The sequence below is a fragment of the Carassius auratus genome, unplaced genomic scaffold (assembly GCF_003368295.1).
Source record: "Carassius auratus strain Wakin unplaced genomic scaffold, ASM336829v1 scaf_tig00215912, whole genome shotgun sequence".
Classification (NCBI taxonomy): domain Eukaryota; kingdom Metazoa; phylum Chordata; class Actinopteri; order Cypriniformes; family Cyprinidae; genus Carassius; species Carassius auratus.
The window spans coordinates 1,613,531-1,632,498 of record NW_020528306.1 but is presented as its reverse complement, the minus strand read 5'-3'; the positions used below and the strand labels follow the sequence as shown (position 1 = coordinate 1,632,498).

At 36.3% G+C, this 18,968-nt stretch overlaps 1 long non-coding RNA gene and 1 pseudogene across 1 annotated transcript; one reads left to right on the top strand and one right to left on the bottom strand.

Annotated features, from left to right (window-relative positions):
* The window catches only part of LOC113096362 (aminopeptidase O-like), an 80,530-nt pseudogene that overhangs the window by 20,156 nt on the left and 41,406 nt on the right, over positions 1-18,968 (bottom strand).
* LOC113096329 (uncharacterized) lies at positions 886-6,103 on the top strand. The gene is made up of 8 exons (XR_003288492.1): positions 886-1,020; positions 1,113-1,266; positions 2,096-2,288; positions 2,841-3,013; positions 4,351-4,557; positions 4,669-4,837; positions 4,943-5,022; positions 5,199-6,103. It is a non-coding gene; the product is annotated as an uncharacterized LOC113096329 (long non-coding RNA).

Sequence of the window (18,968 nt, the reverse complement as noted above, 5' to 3'; positions counted from 1 at the left end):
TGCAGCTGTGGTTGACAGAAATTCACTGTCAAATGCAGTGATAATATTTCAGATGTAGGTGTCTGCATATTTTACACTTTATAATGATTCATCTCATTACTGATATAATATTAATATACCACTCTACACTGTCAGAAAAAAAGGTACTGTGGAGGTACAATTTTGTTCCTAGGGGAACAAAAAATATAATGGTACCTTTAAAGGTACACAGTAGGTCCTTATGGGTACAATTATGGTCCCAAAATGAGTTATAAAGGTACAACTTTTGAGATACAGATGTGAAAGGTTCATTTTTGTACCTTGGAATTACTTTATTTTTATATATATATATATATATATATATATATATATATATATATATATATATATATATATATATATATATATATATATATATATATATATATATATATTTATTTTAAGTTTAGCCTCAATTAGAGTAGGCCTATGTGTTTTTCTTTTTTTTTTTTTTTTGTTTATTACTTTAATGTGCCTCAACTCATGATAGCATCAATACATATTACATTTCTTTAAATGTATAAAATACATTTTCAAACAGTGTACTTGTCCCCTACCTGTAAAATGAGATAGATATAAGATATAATAATAAAAAAAAAAAATAAAGCTAATGAAATTATTAAATTAAATCTTTTGAATAACTGTTAAGGTTTTTTTGTTGTTATTGTTGTTGTTGTAATATTATAGTAGTCAGAAAAGCTTTTTTTTATTAAATGTATTTTTATTAATTTAAAACTTTTAAATTTTGACCTTTGAATTATTACATTTTTAAGACGCTGAATGACATTTGGAATAAGGACAATGCGGAATGGCAAGATTTAATTATACTCAAGTAATTATATTCAAAACGTGCTCATGCAGACGTTACAGTTGATGTCGCTTTAAGAAAATTTCCCTCGCTTGGCTTGAGCCGTTCAGTTTAGGCGATTGATGCGGACGTTCTCTGACGGAACCTCGCACGGTTTTCAACGCGGAGTCTGTTTTGGAGTTAATATTTCTCAGGTAAATGCGGAATAATGTTATATAATCTTATTTATACACGTGGGACGCCATGTTCGGTTAATTTTGTTGAACTTGATGTTCCCCTGCTCTAGCCTGCTAAAAATGCTTGCGTCAGACTGGCTGGTGTAAGTTAACGTTCGTTGGCCTGCAGGATGGAGCTGACTAGAATGTCTACCGCTAACTTAATAAAGGAGTTAATACAATTTGGTATCGAAGTCACTGAAGAGGAGAGGAAAAAGTTTGAAGGTGAGTAACGTTATGCTGTTACATTTTTTAAAAGTTTGAAGTATGTACTTGAGGATTTTCCCGGTGATATCCGTGATCTTTTTTTTATCCGCCTCTCATACCTTGTTGCTTAAATAATAATAACTATGGCCACTACGGAATATATTTGCAATATTACCATTTGTACAGTAGCTACTTAGTGATTGACGTTTTACATTTTGAGGCAAATTTTCCCGCCTTTGCGAGTATGACAACATTTTGTAATGGGCAGCAGGAGAGTTGCCCAACGCACTCCTTATCACACAGACATTTTGTGTGTACTTAAGTGATTAAGTAAAAGGACAGCATCTGAGAGAATATTTATTCGTTACAAACATGACAGTAACGTTAATTTAAGATGTTTGTAAGCGGGGGAGGTGTCTCTCTCACTTTTAAAATGTTTTTTTCGGTAACGTGTGTTCACGGAGAGTCTTTTTATTCATATCCCAAATGAGGGAACGTGAACATCATGGATTAAGCGCTGAACACTCTAATGCAGGGATCTCCAACCCTGCTCCTGGAGAGCTACCGTCCTGCAGACTTCAGTTCCAGCCCTGCTCCAACACACCTGTCTGTAATTATCAAGTAGCCCTGAACACCTGCAGGACAGTAGCTCTCCAGGAGCAGGGTTGGAGACTAATGCATTGTGTTTTTACCCATACTTAATATATAGAATATCAATATATTTTATCCAGCAGTGTATTTGATTTCTTATCCAATTAATGTTAATAGGAAAAGCTTCAAAAACACTGGTTTAGTACATGCTTCAGTTTGATGGGTAATTAAATGATACTTCTTTTTTATGTTATAGACAATGATGTGGATGGAGAGACTGTTGACATCGGACTGACTGAGTCAATGATTTCATTCCTCTTTGAGGGATCATTTAAAAAACAAGCAAAATTTCATCGAAATGATGAAAGATTGATGAAGGAGATGAAGGAGACAGTGACATTAACTCTTGAACCTGTGCCTGTAGAAAGCCAGTCAAGAGCTGGAGCAAGGTAATTGCTGTTTAATAATATTTCATTTGTTTCAGAGAGCTATTCTTAAAGCAAATCTTAAAAGTAGCTAGGTTATTTCCCATGCATGCTTCTACATTTTGCTTTGCTGTACTTTTACTAGTGCTTAGTTTATTAATTTCTTGGATCTGCAACAATGTATTAGAGCTGCTCTAAAATTTCTGCCATTTTCTTTGTCAAAAATATCAACAGAAAATACAACTTGAGCAGATAAGATAACAGAAGCTTTTACATGGAGAGTGTACAGTCTCAGCCCAGTGTGCCCAGCATTTTTGGTGCATCACTATTTATGTTTACTATATAATTATTTATTGGGTTACCACAGTGTATGAATTGACAACTAAGATGATCAAGTAATGGGTATGGCACATATTTTAAATAAAACTTGATAAAATTCTGAAGTTAGTGTTTTTATTTGTTAATGTAATTATTTGTCTTTTCAGTATTGAAACCGTTACTTTACCGTATTTGTGCTATTTTATGTATACCTGCAACTCTGCAATGTCTAAATATTACTTTCTCTTTTGCCAATAGTAATATCAGCCCATCAACAGCTTTCCCTGCATTTTTTGAAGTTCCGAAGTAAATTTGAGCGGACACCTTTGGCTGAAGTTGAAGAAGTGAAAAGACTTAAACAGAAATTTGGTCATTCAAAAAAGTCTCTGCAACCTGAAGAAAGCAGTTGCAAAGAAATTACAAGGCCTTTGGTGAGAGCATATTTTTATAATATTAATATTTCTACACTTGTTACCAGTGTATTGTTCTCAAATTAAAGGGTTAGTTCAACGAAAAATGAAAATGATGTCATTAATGACTCACCCTCATGTCGTTCCAAACCCGTGAGACCTCTGTTTATCTTCAGGACACAGTTTAAGATATTTTAGATTTAGTCCGAGAGCTTTCTGTCCCTCCATTGAAGCTGTGTGTACGGTCTACTGTCCATGTCCAGAAAGGTAAGAAACACATCATCAAAGTAGTCCATGTGACATCAGAGGGTCAGTTAGAATTTTTTGAAGCATCGAAAATACATTTTGGTCCAAAAATAACAAAAATTACGACTTTATTCAGCATTGTCTTCTCTTCCGGGTCCGTTGTGAGCGCGTTCACGACGCTGTTGACTTGTTTTCTGGTGCACCCAGTAACAAAGAAAACATGTCAGCAGCGTCATAACGTCAACTGTCACAGCAGTCAGTCGCACTCACAACGGACCCGAAAGAACAGAGAATCCTGAATAAAGTCGTAGTTTTTGCTATTGTTGGACCAAAATGTATTTTCGATGTTTCAGAAAAAAATACATGGGTGCACCAGAAAACAAATCAACAGCGTCGTGAACGCGCTCACAACGGACCCGGAAGAGAAGACAATGCTGAATAAAGTCGTAATTTTTGTTATTTTTGGACCAAAATGTATTTTCGATGCTTCAAAAAATTCTAACTGACCCTCTGATGTCACATGGACTACTTTGATGATGTTTTTCTTACCTTTCTGAACATGGACAGTAGACCGTACACACAGCTTCAATGGAGGGACAGAAAGCTCTCGGACTAAATCTAAAATATCTTAAACTGTGTCCTGAAGATAAACGGAGGTCTCACGGGTTTGAAACGACATGAGGGTGAGTCATTAATGACATAATTTTCATTTTTGGGAGAACTAACCCTTTAAGTGACAAGATGCAAAAAGTTTCATTATTCTCCGGCCCAAAATTAAAAATAACTAGGAATGCACCAAAATAAAAGTTCTTGGCCAAAACAGAAAATTCTAGATGCACAGAAATTTCCTGTCAGCGTGTTATTTCGTGGAGCGACACACAAGTGGAATACATTTTTATGGAGCAAAATATTGAGTGGAGCATCACACTGTTCGGTGACAGCAGCTAGACAGAGAGTGAAACCTGTGTACATGTTCAGCTCATATTTTTGGCCATTTTCTCTTTTGGCCAAAAAATGAAAATTGCATTTTTGGCCAATAATTTTCAGCACAGAAATTTCGGTGCATCTCTAGAAATAAAATTCTATCTGTTTTGTTTTTGTCTATGCACAAGGAGATTAATGCTGTTGGAGAGGATGCTACATCAATAGAGGGACATGTGAAAGTCCTGCAGGACCAATATAGAAGGACACAGCCAGAGACTCACATTGTTAAAGATCGAATGAGGAGGACCTTTGCCTGGAGGCGGCAGGAGATTACTATTGGTATGACTGTTGAAGATGTCGTCAACAAATATCCATTCTTGAAGAGTCCATCAGGGGTTAGTGTGCAAATTATAATTATGAAATTACAAAATCTCATTAACATGTAACACACTAAAACTGTATACAATTCTCTGATTTAGTTATGCTTGTCTTTCAATTAACTGCAGCTTTATCAAGAAATTGGTTTCCTGTATAAATGTGTTCAACTGAGCCGCCATTTTCAAGAACATTTTGGACACATTACATCCAGCATGCTACGGCTCGCTCAAGGGAAATCCCCTCTAGCAAAGCTGCACAAAGAAGCTAGAGAAGAATCTCTCTGTGAAGACCATCTTGGTAATTGACTCCTAAACTCTATTTAGCACTTTATTAAGCCTATTAAATTCTTGCCTTTTGATAGATTTTTACATATTTGTTTGTGTATCACATTTTATGTTCCAGGAATTGATTTTAAAGCAGCACTTCTCATGTTGCCAGCCTTGTTCAGAGAGAAACTTGAACATTTCATTGTGCTTGGAGAGGTGCGTATATAGTTTTAAATTTCTCTGCAATCCTTAAACTGTATTTTGGCAAAATGCAAATGAGTGAAAATTAATTATCTTAGTCTTTATGCATGTCAATTTTTCTCTCCATCAGTTAAGTCAACTGCTGAGAAAATTTTACTGATACAGAATCTGTTTTGTGCTTTGTCATTTAGAGTGAACCATCCTCACCATATCCTACTGTTCAAGTACAGGAGACCACTGACTGGAAAACTGTGTTTACAAGAAGAGTCAGTGCAGTCTTCAAAGTTGATGGGATCGAAATCTGCCAGGCAAATCTTTGCGTTCTTTATGGTGTTTAAGATTTGAAGGAAAACATCAATATTTTAAACAGGTTGCCAGCACGTGTAGAAATTTTGTTAACATTTCATTCACTTTAAGTAATCGACATCAACACAGACAATGTTGGGAATTGTCTTCTGTTAATATGTTGGGGGAATATGAGAGAGTTGCTGGATGTTGTGTGAGCACACCATTTCGATCTTTGCCTGTGGCTCTACAGCATTCAGTGAAAGCAAATAAGAAGTACAGCCATGTCAATTTTGAAGGCAAACAACTTCAACGAGTAACAGAAGTAGTGCTTAATGATGTCAAATACTGTGTTAAAGATGTTTACTGTGGGTCATCTGCATGCAGAAGCTGTTCCACTGTTTTTTCAGATTGAGTACATTGTTAACATAGACACAGACTGGTTATCGTGTGGCAAGCTTTTAATTCCGGTTTCTTTTTGTCGTCATTTTTATTCATACTGTGTGAAATGTGAGAATGAATGGACTGTCCTCTTGCCAGGTGAAGAGGTTGATTACCAGGCATTAGACACGTACCACGTTGATGACAAGTTATTTATTAGCACAAGATACACTTGCTGAAGACAAACTGCTGCAAACGTCAAAATGTGCAGTTCTTGATGTAGCCTGTGTAATAAGGCTGTTTTACTTGTTTGATGAGTTTTTCTGAATTTTTTATTGAATAGCTAGTTTTTTCTTGACATGCTTGCTGTTGTGAGATGTAATGAAATCTTTTTAAAAGAACATTTCTAAATAAAATTGTCTATTTGTTAGCCAAGGTATTTATTTATTTATGCATGCACACAGACACCAAAATAATCAAAATGGTTAGACCGTATCCTGAGGATGCTTTTAATAAGGTATAATTTTTTTTTTGTCTTCTTTGCAAAATTGTTCCTTGGGGTACAAAATTGCCCCTTAAATGGTACAAAGATGGAAGGTACAATTTTGTACCTCAGACTAGAGGTACAAAATTGTACCCTTCAGGGTACCACCCCAGCGACGGCCACTTGTACCTTAAAAGGTACAGTTTTGTACCTTTCTTTCTGAGAGTGTACTTGAACTATTAATATACCTTTCATATGTTAAAAAATGTATGATAACTACCATAATAACGCAAGCAAAAGTCCACATAATTAATTAAAGTTAAGGAAATTGGCCTTACTATAAATATGATACTGAAATAATGCAATAAACATGAACAACGGAAATATTCTAAATATATATAGCATATAAATTGTATTTGTTTAGTAAATATAGTAAAAGTAAATGAGTTTTATTGTTGAATATAAAATATAAACATTAATGAATATAATATAAGGTTTTTATAAATTGTTAAATATGACGGTTTATTATATAAAATACAAAAACTGTACAAATATCAAACACATTTTCTATATTATTTTGCAGGAATTTTTTTTTTTTTTTTTCATTAAATCTAATGGAATTTTGACTATATAGTAAGGTAACTTAGTTAAACAATTAACAGATTTTTACTCTAGCATTTCTGACTTCAGACTGATGTGGCTGTAGATGGAGAGAGAAACAGGAAAAGGGAAATGATGGAGTGAGCGAGGGACACGTAGACAGAAAGAGAGAGAGCTGGCTGAAAGAGTGATGTGGTAGGAGATGGGTGTTGGCAAGCCTGCTATTATTACTCCATTATCACATCAGGATCTATAGAGCAGTGATGCACAGTCTCCTCCGTCCTGTGCCACGTCCCTTTCTCTGTTCGTCCAAACCCAACCCCCCCCCCCCCCCCAGATTGAATTAAGTTAGCAACAACCATTATCAGCAGCATTTTCAAATCAATATTCATGGATGCAACTTTATCAACAACTTGATCCATTTAAATACCCCCTTTCCAAAAATGGTTAGGAAATGTGATGCTTCACCCCGCCTAACCAAAATAAGAACTATATTTGTCTACATTACTGAAAGAGGGAACTATTTCACTCTTGACTGCTCTGTGGCCATTCAAGGCCTTAAAAGAACCAGAACCCGGGACAAAATAACTGTGTCAAATAAAAGCTAAATTACAGGAATTTGACCGTGAGAAACCCAATAAAGTCATCACCCTCTGAAGAATAAGTGGCAAGGGTCAACTGTTTTCCAGCTCAAATCTGCTGTGAAGAATTAATGTGGTGGAAAGCAAAGACTTCTCACTTTCGGCTGATAAGCGGGTGCGTTGCCGCCTCTGTCTCCGCTCTGTCATTAAGAGCCATTCAAGGGCCCACCCAAGATCATCGGATCCACCGCCTTTGAAAGACGAGAGGAATTTAAAGTCATAAATGATAGAGGGGAGACGAAAGACCTCCTCCACACTCAATTTGCCTCAGGGAATGGCAATTGTTTCGGGATGGCAAAAAAACGTTTCCACACAGGGAACAAACAGTCCCGCTGTGCCCAAGTCCACTCCTCTTGTCAAAAACAGGGCAGAAAAGAAAGTGACGTGAGGTGATCAGCTATCCGGGGAAAACACCCTCTCACAATACATCACTCTGCAAAAAACTTAACGGGGGTTTCTGTCACTTGGCTGGACCCAAGAAGCAATTTGAAGACTGGATTTTAGTGTCAAGTAGGTTTTTGACTGTTTTGGTGTAATTTTTTGTCCTATCAATTAATTTATTAAAAAATACATGAAAAAAAATGCATGCATACAATAACTTGAATATAAAGGGGTCATATGACGTTACTAAAAAGAAGATTATTTTGTGTATATTTTGTTCACTAAGAAGATCTGGTTAAATAGAACGATTCGTTTGCGATCTGGACATCACTAGACAAGACAAAACCATTAAAACGCATTACAAACGAAGCATTTGTTGTATCCACTGGGGACATAATTACTGATTATAATGACTTATACTGTCTTTTATGCATTGCGTTGTGTATTGCACCATGTATACATAAAACCATGTCTGCCTTCATGATCAGAGAAACAACAAACAACAAGCCTACTATACACTCCTCAAAACTGGCAAAAGATTTAAATATAAAAAAACTTACTTACTACAGGCTGTGAGTCAGAAGCACCAGACTGTCCTTGCAAAGCTGGAACTGCCAGACTTTATAGATACAGTATATAGGCTACTGGTTCAGAAAACCGTCCTCATCCTCCACAAAAATGCGCTGCACACATCTGAATATTTTGGTTGAACAGTTTTGTAAATACAACTTAACCACTGATTTCTAGTTGTGTCCTCTTTTGGAAGGCCAAACAAAGTAGCTTCGCTTTTCACAACGAAACACACAGCAACTCCACGACATGGCAGCGCAACAACAGCCAGAATAAAAGTTACACCTTTTTTTTTTCGTGAACATTTGGGCAGCGTTATGCAAATCTTTCCACATCATGACATAGACATGTGGGCATGTTAGAATGAGCCATTTTAGGAGGGAGTGGTTGACGCTTCACTTTTATAAAGAATATCTCTTTGGATTTGAGACTTTTAGTCTTTGCAACTTTACAGACCTTCTTTATGCACCAAGAGCTTGTAACACAAGGAAAAATTTCAATCGCATTATATGACCTCTTAAACCTTAAAAAGTTTAATGTAATATTTTATTTTAATTTCTTAGAAAAACTATTTTAAAAAATCTGCTTCACTGAATAATAATATTTGAACACATTCTGTCAAGTTTTAATATGAGAATATTTTCAGACACTATGTTGACAATTTATTCAGATATTAGACAAAGCAAGGTTAGTTCAAGCTGCAAAATATCATGTGGTATAATGACATTTCTATAAATTAATATTTTTTTTATACTATGATTAAGATTTTTTCCAGTTTCATGAGATGGGTCCATTACATCACATTTAGATTTAAATTTAAACTTTAGATTTCAAAACCAATGAACAAATAATATACTTTTAAGAACTTGATGTGTTTTAAAATACATTTGCAACTTATCTTTAACATTCGTCATCGACCTTTGTAATACTGTACATAAGAGTGTGAGAGCCTGCACACCAGACAGCAGGAAGCAAAGATGAACATCACTTCTTGAACAAATACACACAGATGGAACACAACAAAATGGATGTTTGCTGAAATCACAAGCTAGAAAACACTGTGATAATGTCTACAAGGCTTTCAACACTTGCTCGAGGTCTTATTATTTTCCGACCCAGAATTCATTATTTTGTAATTTGGGCCAAATCACACAGAAAACCCCAAAATTCATCATTCACCATTAAAACACTTGCCTCTGTGAGCCATATGGAAGTCCCGTCCACTGTAAGACTCCCTCCAGGAGCACCGCTCCACACATGCACTCACTCTGCGCCGAGTGTGTGCTTGGTTTTCCGCTGCCTTTTCATTTCTCTCCACATGAAAGACTCTTTCATGCAGTGTCCATTAAAGCCATGGAAAAGTTAGCAGCACGCAAATAAACAGAGTGAGGAGCTTAATGAAAAATGATGTACTTTTAGATCAAGAGAGCTTTCCTTTGCCTTGATACCTCTCAATCGCCTCTGTTTTAGTCATCGGTAAAGTATCCCACCACTTTTAACAAGGTAATCTTAGTGAAATGCTTGATCGTCTCCAAAAATACTTTCAATGAAAGTCCAAAGAAACACAATTCAGACTCTCTCTCTGAGTTTGCAGAGAGGACAAACAGAATTTATCACTTCCCCAACATTCTCCTATGAAGGGGAGGACAGCGAGCAAGAGGACAATGTGGAGGGTAATGAAGTACAGTGACTCATAGGTGCTGAGATTATGTTTCTGTTTGTGGAAAGTGAAAGAGGGCTCACAGACACACACAGACACACACACACACAGACACACCCTTCCACCGTTATTTCTACACAAGCCACAGGCAAACCAATGCTTGCATCTACAGGGATAGTTCAGCCATAACTTAAAGTTCTGTCATTATTTACTCAGCCCCGTGTTACTCCAAACCTGTATGATTTTCTTTTGTAGAATACAAAAGGTGGATTTTTGAAGAATATTTCTTTCAGTATAAAGAAAGTGAACGGGGACGTGGGCTGTCAAGCTCTGAAATGACAAAAAGCACCATAAAGTATCATAAAAGAGGTCCATTCAACCCGTGCTCCATTTTTCATGTCTTCTGAAGCTATGCGATAATTCTATTGTGTCTGTTGTATGTGCCTTTAGGTCCTTTTTTAGTCTTGAAAGCTTTAGTACTATTCATTGTAATAGTATGGAAACATACAAGTGGCAAATGCAATATTACATTTCTCTTTTTTTTTGTTCGACAGAGTTCTATAAGTTTAAAAAAAAATAAGGTTTAGTAATTAAAGACAGAATTTTCATTTATGAGCTATTGCTTTAGATGCCTTTGCAAACACCTACAGTACCATAAAAAATAAGCAAAAAAAAAAAAAAAAAAAGTAGTTTGGTAATTTTTGTTAAAACAGGGACTGAAATATGACAGTGTGTGTTATCCTGTACATGAGGAAATTCCCTTCAATTAGACAAACAATGTTCTGTCACAAAGTTTTACATTAATTCAGACTGAGTGACAGTTTGGAGTAAAATCACATACAGTAGGAAACGAGTGACATGTTCCACAAACACAGGAAAAGGCCACATGTTCTTTCACCTTTTGTTCACACAGTGTGTGTGCTTCAAACATGCCTGGAATAATGGGTCTAAAATAAAATTCTAAAAATACATATTTAAGTCAGATAGATCGGTCTGTTAGGATTTGGAATTTTTTTTTTTATAAATCATATAAGGGAGGGTCTTCCCTTTTTTTTTTACCTTGTTAAAATTTTACCATTTAATAAATGGTAGTTGACAAACAACATGAACTTAATCTCAAAACTGTTAAGGTGCTGTAAAGGTCAACTTTTGGTTTCAGTTTTTAACCATTTTAATTTAAACCATTTACATTCTTAGCCGTTTACTTGTCTCGTCTCAATAGAAAAATTGATTTTTTAAAAATACAAATATTCCATGTAATTTCTAAAATAAAATTAGTTTATAATAATATACATACTTACATAATATAGAAAGAAATACAAAAATGTTTTAACAGGTCACACTGCTGTCACTGCTTGACATTCTGTTTTACAAAAACACTAGCATTTCGACAAAATGCTAGTGAATGTGTTATTTTAAAATACTGATTTATTGACTCCTTGCACTTGACATTTCAGCAACATGGAATGATATTATTTACTTGTCTTTTCATGATGAACAGTTAAGTGTTTAAATGACCCCCTTGTTGTCACCATTTTACGTGACAATTAAGACATTTAATTTTTTTGATAACAATTAATTTGTTATACTCTACCGTTCAAAAGTCTGGGGTTGGTAAGATTTTTTTGTTTTTTGAAAGAAGTCTCTTATGCTCCCTAGGGCTGCATTTATTTGACCAAGAATAAGGTAAAATGTAAATATTATACAGTATAATATACTGTGAAATGGTTTTATAATTAAAATAGATGTATTTTAAAATATTCGGCCATTACGCCAATCTTCTTTGATGAATAGAATGTATAAAGAAACAGCATTTATTTGAAATTGAAATATTTTGAAACAATGTAAAAGTCTTTGGAAAATCTTTGATTGGCAGAGGATTTACTTATTACTACAAAAGACATGATTTGTGGATCTAATTTTTTCTTTAAATAAGTAACAAGATAAGAATTGTGTGCTATTTGTCAAAACTGCTCACTCTGCTCCCATCTGGAGCCCCTGTATCCTGCCATTGTTAATGCAACAGGAGGAATATTAAATTAGGACTCTAAAACTGTAAACGTTCAATTCATATTGGCTGATGTCTTCTACAAGAGCGACTTCACTCCAACATCTGGAAATTTACTTTATTTACAAGTCTCAAATCTCAGAGATTACTATATCCTATCAATAAATACTGAGAAGCTTAAAAAGTGTTTAATGAGGCCAGAAATGTTGAAGGACGCAAGTGAACTGATGAAGGACAAAGCGTTCAGTACAGTTAAATGGATGCATAAAAACCTGGAGACATCCTAGTGTGCTGATGCAGATTTCTCAAAGAGGAGTTTCACTTTCATCTGCCGCCACATTCAAGGAAAACCTTGGAAACAGAGATGTTCTCTCTCTTTGAAACCACGAGCATTGGGTCCCCTTGAACCTTTGCCCTGTGGAGGGTCTCGTGTGGAAGAATGCACACCATTCCCTGTTATTCTTGCACAAGAGTCTGTGCATAACTGGCATTATTAAAGCACAGAGGGTGATTTCTTTGGCAGTTTTACAGCTTCTGGGCTTTTTATGCTGTCTGACCACAGCCTCGTAAAACCACGCTCCACCATTGACAGACGGCACAACACTTGGCCTGGGGTGCTTGGGTTATACTTGCTTTTTTACCCTGTGTCTTTCTCTCCATTATTGTTTTTATCAGGGCTTTTTTTGTCCCACCATAAACTTTGCCTCAGGGTAGGCATTCAAAACAGTCAAAGCCCTTTGACTTTGAACGTGGTAGATCTCAGGGTATCTACGCTGTTGCAGGATGATAAATGATGACACATGGCAGTAAACAGACATTGGCTCTGTATTTCAGGTGAAATAAACCTCTTAGTTTCAGTGGCATCGGGGTAAACTCGTCACCATGGGGAAGGCAAGACTTCTGTGAATTATAAATCATATAAGGGAGGGTCTGCCCTTTATAAAAGCAGCACTGACTGTGATCGTGTGTCAGGATCACCTACAACCAAATACACTAGGAAAAAAAGAAAAAAACCTTTTCTTAATCAGGATTTTGTCATATTTTCCGGTAGAAATATCAAGAACTAGATAAATTAGTCTAAATTAAAGTTTTAACTGTTACACTTAAGAAAAAATACTTGAATTTAAGGGCCTCATATATATTATATAGCTCACTATATTTTTTTCTGAAAAGAGAATCCTTGCTAAATCAGTTTTGTTGTAGTACTAGAAAAGAAGATGAAAAAGTAAGAAATTTATTTGTAGCAATTCAAGCGTCAAACACTCCTAACTGCAACATGGTTTTTCTGGCTTTTGTGTTTTTAATTGGGTAGATATTAATGATGTGCCCAAATAGTGAATCCGAATTTGGAAAGGCACAGAAAACGAATAACGTGCTCTACTAAAGATGGTTAAAATGGTTAGCTGCCTGCAAGCGGTAGCCTGTTACATTACAGTACATAACATTTCAATTACCACATTAACAGAGTAAGGGAAGTTGACTAATAGGACAATGGTGAATTATTTTCAGATCCTGAGCACCACTGACAAAAATCTAATCTAGTGAAATGTGTGGTAAGTACTGCTACTGCGCAGTATACACAGAGTGTGTGTAATTGTTAGGGGTGTAACGGTACGTGTATTCGTACCGGACCATTTCGTTACAGGGCTTTCGGTACGGTGCACGTGTGTACCGAATGACTGAATGCAATATTTTGTATTTGGAACATAGGTACATTTTCGTGTTTCCAAACGAACATATTAACTTGCGGAAGTCTCCGCGTTCAGCGCAAATCCCGCCCTGCAACTGGCTACGTGGCGTGAGCGTGGCATGGTCTTTACACACCAGAATCATGCCTGACACAGCGATGGCGCGCTGCTGCTGTAGGTGACAAAAAGGGAGGCCGCCGACAGACCAGGATCTTGTCTTCACGACAACAATATATATACTTCATGTTGAGCATAAATATTAAGCTTACTGATAAAGGACACCAGTATTGACGGCAAAATAGACTATGTTTGACAGGTGCAATATGCCAGTGTGTCACCGGCCTAAGGTTTTCGAAAGGCATCATGCGAGTGTGAACTTCACTACTACTAGGGAAAAAAAACGATTGTAATTCAATTCAATACCGTGATTTCAAAAGTGATTTCAATGCTCCACATATTAATAGTGGCTTCCTGATGCCTGCAATTTATATACAGTATAATTACCCAACGATAAACTTGCGAGAAAAAACATTGAAATATATTTTTTCCTTCCATCTCGTATTTTTTCTCACTGTTCATGTACAACCCTAATAGATATAGTCAAAAAAAAAAAAAAATTGGACAAAGACAACATTTCCAGTATTGTTCAGGACTGGGATCTAAACATTGTAGACCAAACTCAAACTTCACCCTTAGCCAAAACCTAGCTTCAGGACACTGGGCTAAAAAAAATTAATCATTCAAACAATGAACCCCCTTTTAGATGCTAAAATCTCCCTGTCCTTGTTTAACAAGCAGCTGAAGGTGATACACTGACTCTTTGACATGGGCTCAATCTCTAGTCTCAGATTATGTTCTCTGTGAGCCGGTCCCTAAAACAGGAGAGTACGGACAGATCCATACATGTGCATAATCAAGCAGACTGCACCAGACAGCAAGTCGATGAAATGTCACTTAGTGAAACAGATACATCTGTTCACCCAACATTAGCTTATGTGTACTAAAAAGATCTCGACTTGAGATATGGTGGAGTTAATAGAGGGGATTGGGGAATCAGTCGTGGAGATGGAAATAGTAGGCACAAAGACGTGACGTGAAAGCCGACAAATTTACACAGCTTCTTTGTTATGTCAAACTAAGTTTCATCACCTAAAGATGAAGTGTGTAATTTCTATACCAACAGCGGCACCAAAATATCTGTTTGTTACAGACAAAACCCTAACATTAACTAACTAACTCTACAGTAACTTTACATTAACTAACTTTACAGTAATACCTCAATCCCTATGGACGTATAGAACTCAATGTATGTTGGCGCAGTGTAAACATGAGTCCTCCCTCCCCCTCTTGTGTCCAGCAGCTGAGAAAACAAACCTGCCATAGATGCACTGCCTCTAGATACCATGCATTTAAAAGGTCTATTATGTTTGACTACGGCTGTCCTAACAAGAAAGGTTACATTGACCTTGCCCTTCTAACACCGAGAATACCCAGCATGTCTCTTTATAGGTAATATGAAACAATTGTCTCTGGGATCTGTTAGTGATTCTAACATCCCAAACAAAGTACTCGTGCATCCTCACCTACCATCTTGCCTAGTTTGAGCCCTTTGCAACTTAACTTTATGTGTTATCATTCACACATTGTTCATTAAACCCAGAGGTCTAATTCATGAAATCAATTACAGTAAGGTTCAATTGGTTAATAATAGTTAACCCTTTAGGTGTTATGAACTAACAATGAACAATACATTTTATAGCAATTATTAATCTTGGTTAAATTTTTACATCCAGTAATACATTTTTTATATTTTAAGTTAACATTAAATTAACATTAATGTATTACAAACAGTGGGATACTGGTAACTAAAACTCATACTATTAAAAACATTTTTCATTCATTTAAATAAAAATGAAATAAAATATAAATATTAGATGGAAAACCTAAAATGAAAAATAGAAATAATGCATTGGCAATAACCTGAAAAAAAAAGACATCTACGAACACTGAAATTAAAGTAATTTAAAACTATTTAGAAATGATGTCACCACATTAGACTATGAAAAAAAAAAAAAACAGTGTGGGAGGGTGAAAGACAGAGTGAGAAATGAGGAAATCAGGGAAATGTCCACAACCCACACCATAGCCTAGTCACATAAATGACAGCTTTGACGAGGAGAACAAAAGGTCTACTTGTGTGCATACAATTTGTAAATTAGATGACAAAAACAAACAGCTGTGGGTGAAACATTGAGAAGAAAAGGAGGGTCACTGCGAAGAAGGGAGAACATGTTCAAAGCCAAGAGAAACATGCCTGTGTCATCGCAGGTGCTCGGCGAACACACAGACACAACAACGTCTACTGTATGGTGACTTATTGGTAAACAACAAGAGGTTCAACAGGGAAGATCAAAGCAAAATAGCTATTGTTAATAAAAGCAACTGGTGAAAGACACTTTGATGATGCCTGTTTGGGAGGGCTTTAAAGCATGACCAGACTTTTGTGTTAATCTGCAAACAGCTCCTGATGCTACAACCCAAACTAGAAGATGGCTTTGAAAAACAATTCCTCAACTGGCATATGTTTTGTGCTCTAGACTAAAGGATTTCTGGATTTGACGTCCAGATGTCATCGCAGGGTTACCTCTGAGTGACCCCTCAAAATGGCTGCACATGCCATTTGAGGATCCAGGTTTTCTTTTTTCTTTTTTTCACTAGCTACCATCTCATAGGTCACCTGTTGCACAGACTCGCTCCACATAAGCTCCTTGTTCATATTGAGTTACAATTTAATCAAAATGAGAAATCTGATTAGACCCCTGGAATATGCCGTTGTATGAGCTCGCCAAGGGCTGAAAGACCATTTGGTGTTCTTACTGTATATCTGCATGCTTGAAAAGTATGTTTTTCTATGTTTATAACTCAGAGTAAAAGGAAACATATGATGTTTTTCCATGATGTCTTTTTACAGGAAAGGTATAGACTAAAAAATACAAGAGGAAGATGGGGAAAATGAGTTTTACAGACAGATGACATCACAATAACTAAATATAAACCTATAGATGGCCACAATCGGTCATTTCTCCTGTTTATCAGATGATACAGTTTGTATACTGCACATACTTGGTTAGATGTTTCCCCGTGTCAACTGAATTTGCTCCATATGAGTTTGAGCGGATTTGTGAGACAGGAGAGAGGAAAACAAACCTCACAAATAAATGAAATTGTTAGTGAGATAGCATCAGTTCCGGCTAAAAGCCTGCTCGGGGTCATCTCCCCACATGCTGGCATAGCTGTCACCTGGCGAGACTCTGGCTGGATGTGTTATGAAAATGAAATGCTAACGTGTCTGCAGGGCTGGACAGGGGTTTGGAGACTATCTGCACATGCATCTTAACCCCTAAGAAGCTACTCCCCAACACAGCACACAACCTTCCTTTTTTATGTTTTATTTGGGTCCAAAGCTCCAGTGATGCGTGAAAGGAACATCGGATACTGAGAAATATCTGGGCTTAGACTTCCTACAGACCCCCGTGAGCACCGACGTCAAATATGAAGGTCGGCAGGGGGCTTTAGAATGAATGCTACAAACTTAACTCTACATTTTCCAGTAGCATGACAGCAGCTCAGATGTTGTCAAAACAGTAAAAACTAGCAACTTTTTTCAGCAAACAACAGTGTACAACGATAAAATGTTTACTTATGCAGTATTCTATGGCATAGTATATAAATACTGAGATTAGGATGTTCAAACAGAAAATTAATACAAGAAGCACACTTCAAAGTGTTCAAGAGAGGGTGCGAAAAAGGAGGAAAAATGAATAAATAAATAAAAATAAAGCCACAAATTTGAGTCACACATTTGTCAAATTTTGCCATTTATTCTAACATGTTCAGCCAACTGCTGATATTCTTTAAAATATTTTCAACATAGTTTGTGTTGCTGCATTTAGTGTACCATTACTAAGCTATTGCCCCGATTCAAATTAATGCCACAATTCTAATTGTTTATTCATTCAAAAACCCTCATTGTTTAATTATAAATTATACAATGGGATGATTGCATACAAAGATATCTCTAGCTTGAGCTCATGAGAATTTGTAATAATTAAATTTGTATGAAATGAGAAAATTGAAAGAAAACATTCAACTCAAATACAACCTAAATCTAACCATAAATGCTCAATCCCTGACCCAACCCCTAAACCTAAGCCTAGATTTCCATACAATCCACGTTGATATCTTCATTTACAAAATGATTCCTTGTCATGAAATTCTGTTGTATTTCACCCTTGAGGACAGTAGCTCCAATGTAATTAGATCTTTTTTGTTAGTAAGTTATAGGACACCTACATTTTCAAGAGAAGCTTAACTGTTGAAGTACTTTAAACTGAGTAGCTTGTATCTTGACAGCTTTCAAAAATGCTTTCATATCACTGTTATTTTGAATGCATGCAAACATAGCATTTGTTTCTATAGCACTTGTTCAGACAGAAATGTGCGCATACACAAAACTACCAATGAAAAGTAAAGAAATTCATTCAAATCAATTTCAAATTGTTTCACATGAATGAAAACTGACTACAGACGACGCAGCATCAGAAGAGTGTGGCAGTGGCTCTTTAAGAAGATTAAAGACTCCTGACAAGCAGCATGGGATGAGTCATCCTTACACATGGAGACTAATACATGGCAGAGTGTCACACCAGGCGGCTGCTAACAGACCTGCTCTAAACATCTCCACCTGCTTTAACACTCCGATTCAGTTTTAAATTCAGCTCAGTTTTGCATCCACACACACATCAAGTAGAACAACCTCACAGATAGGCTGTGAGTGATCTCTAGACATTCTTTACCCATCTTAAATTGACCAAATAAGCAACATTGAAAGGTCAAGGTCACATGACTCACCAGCAATGACTCATATTTGCTTTTTCATACATTTGACACTTACTAGTCACTCTTTCTAGACATCTCACGCTTGGAAACAGCTCTTCAAAGTAACCAAATCTTCCATTGCACTGACATTTCTCTCTTTACATCACCTCTAATGAAATGAGAGGTCAAAAACACTACTCCTACATGCTGAAGATTGTCTTACTTTTCTATTTTCTGGTCTCAGTCTAGGGTTTCAGGTTATAATAGGCTGCAGGGATTACAACAACAATGCAAAGGCAGGTGAATGTACAATAACACACCTATGGACCAGGTACAGCTGTTGGATTCAGTGCTTGCTAGTACAATAAGAAGCAACAAATGCAAG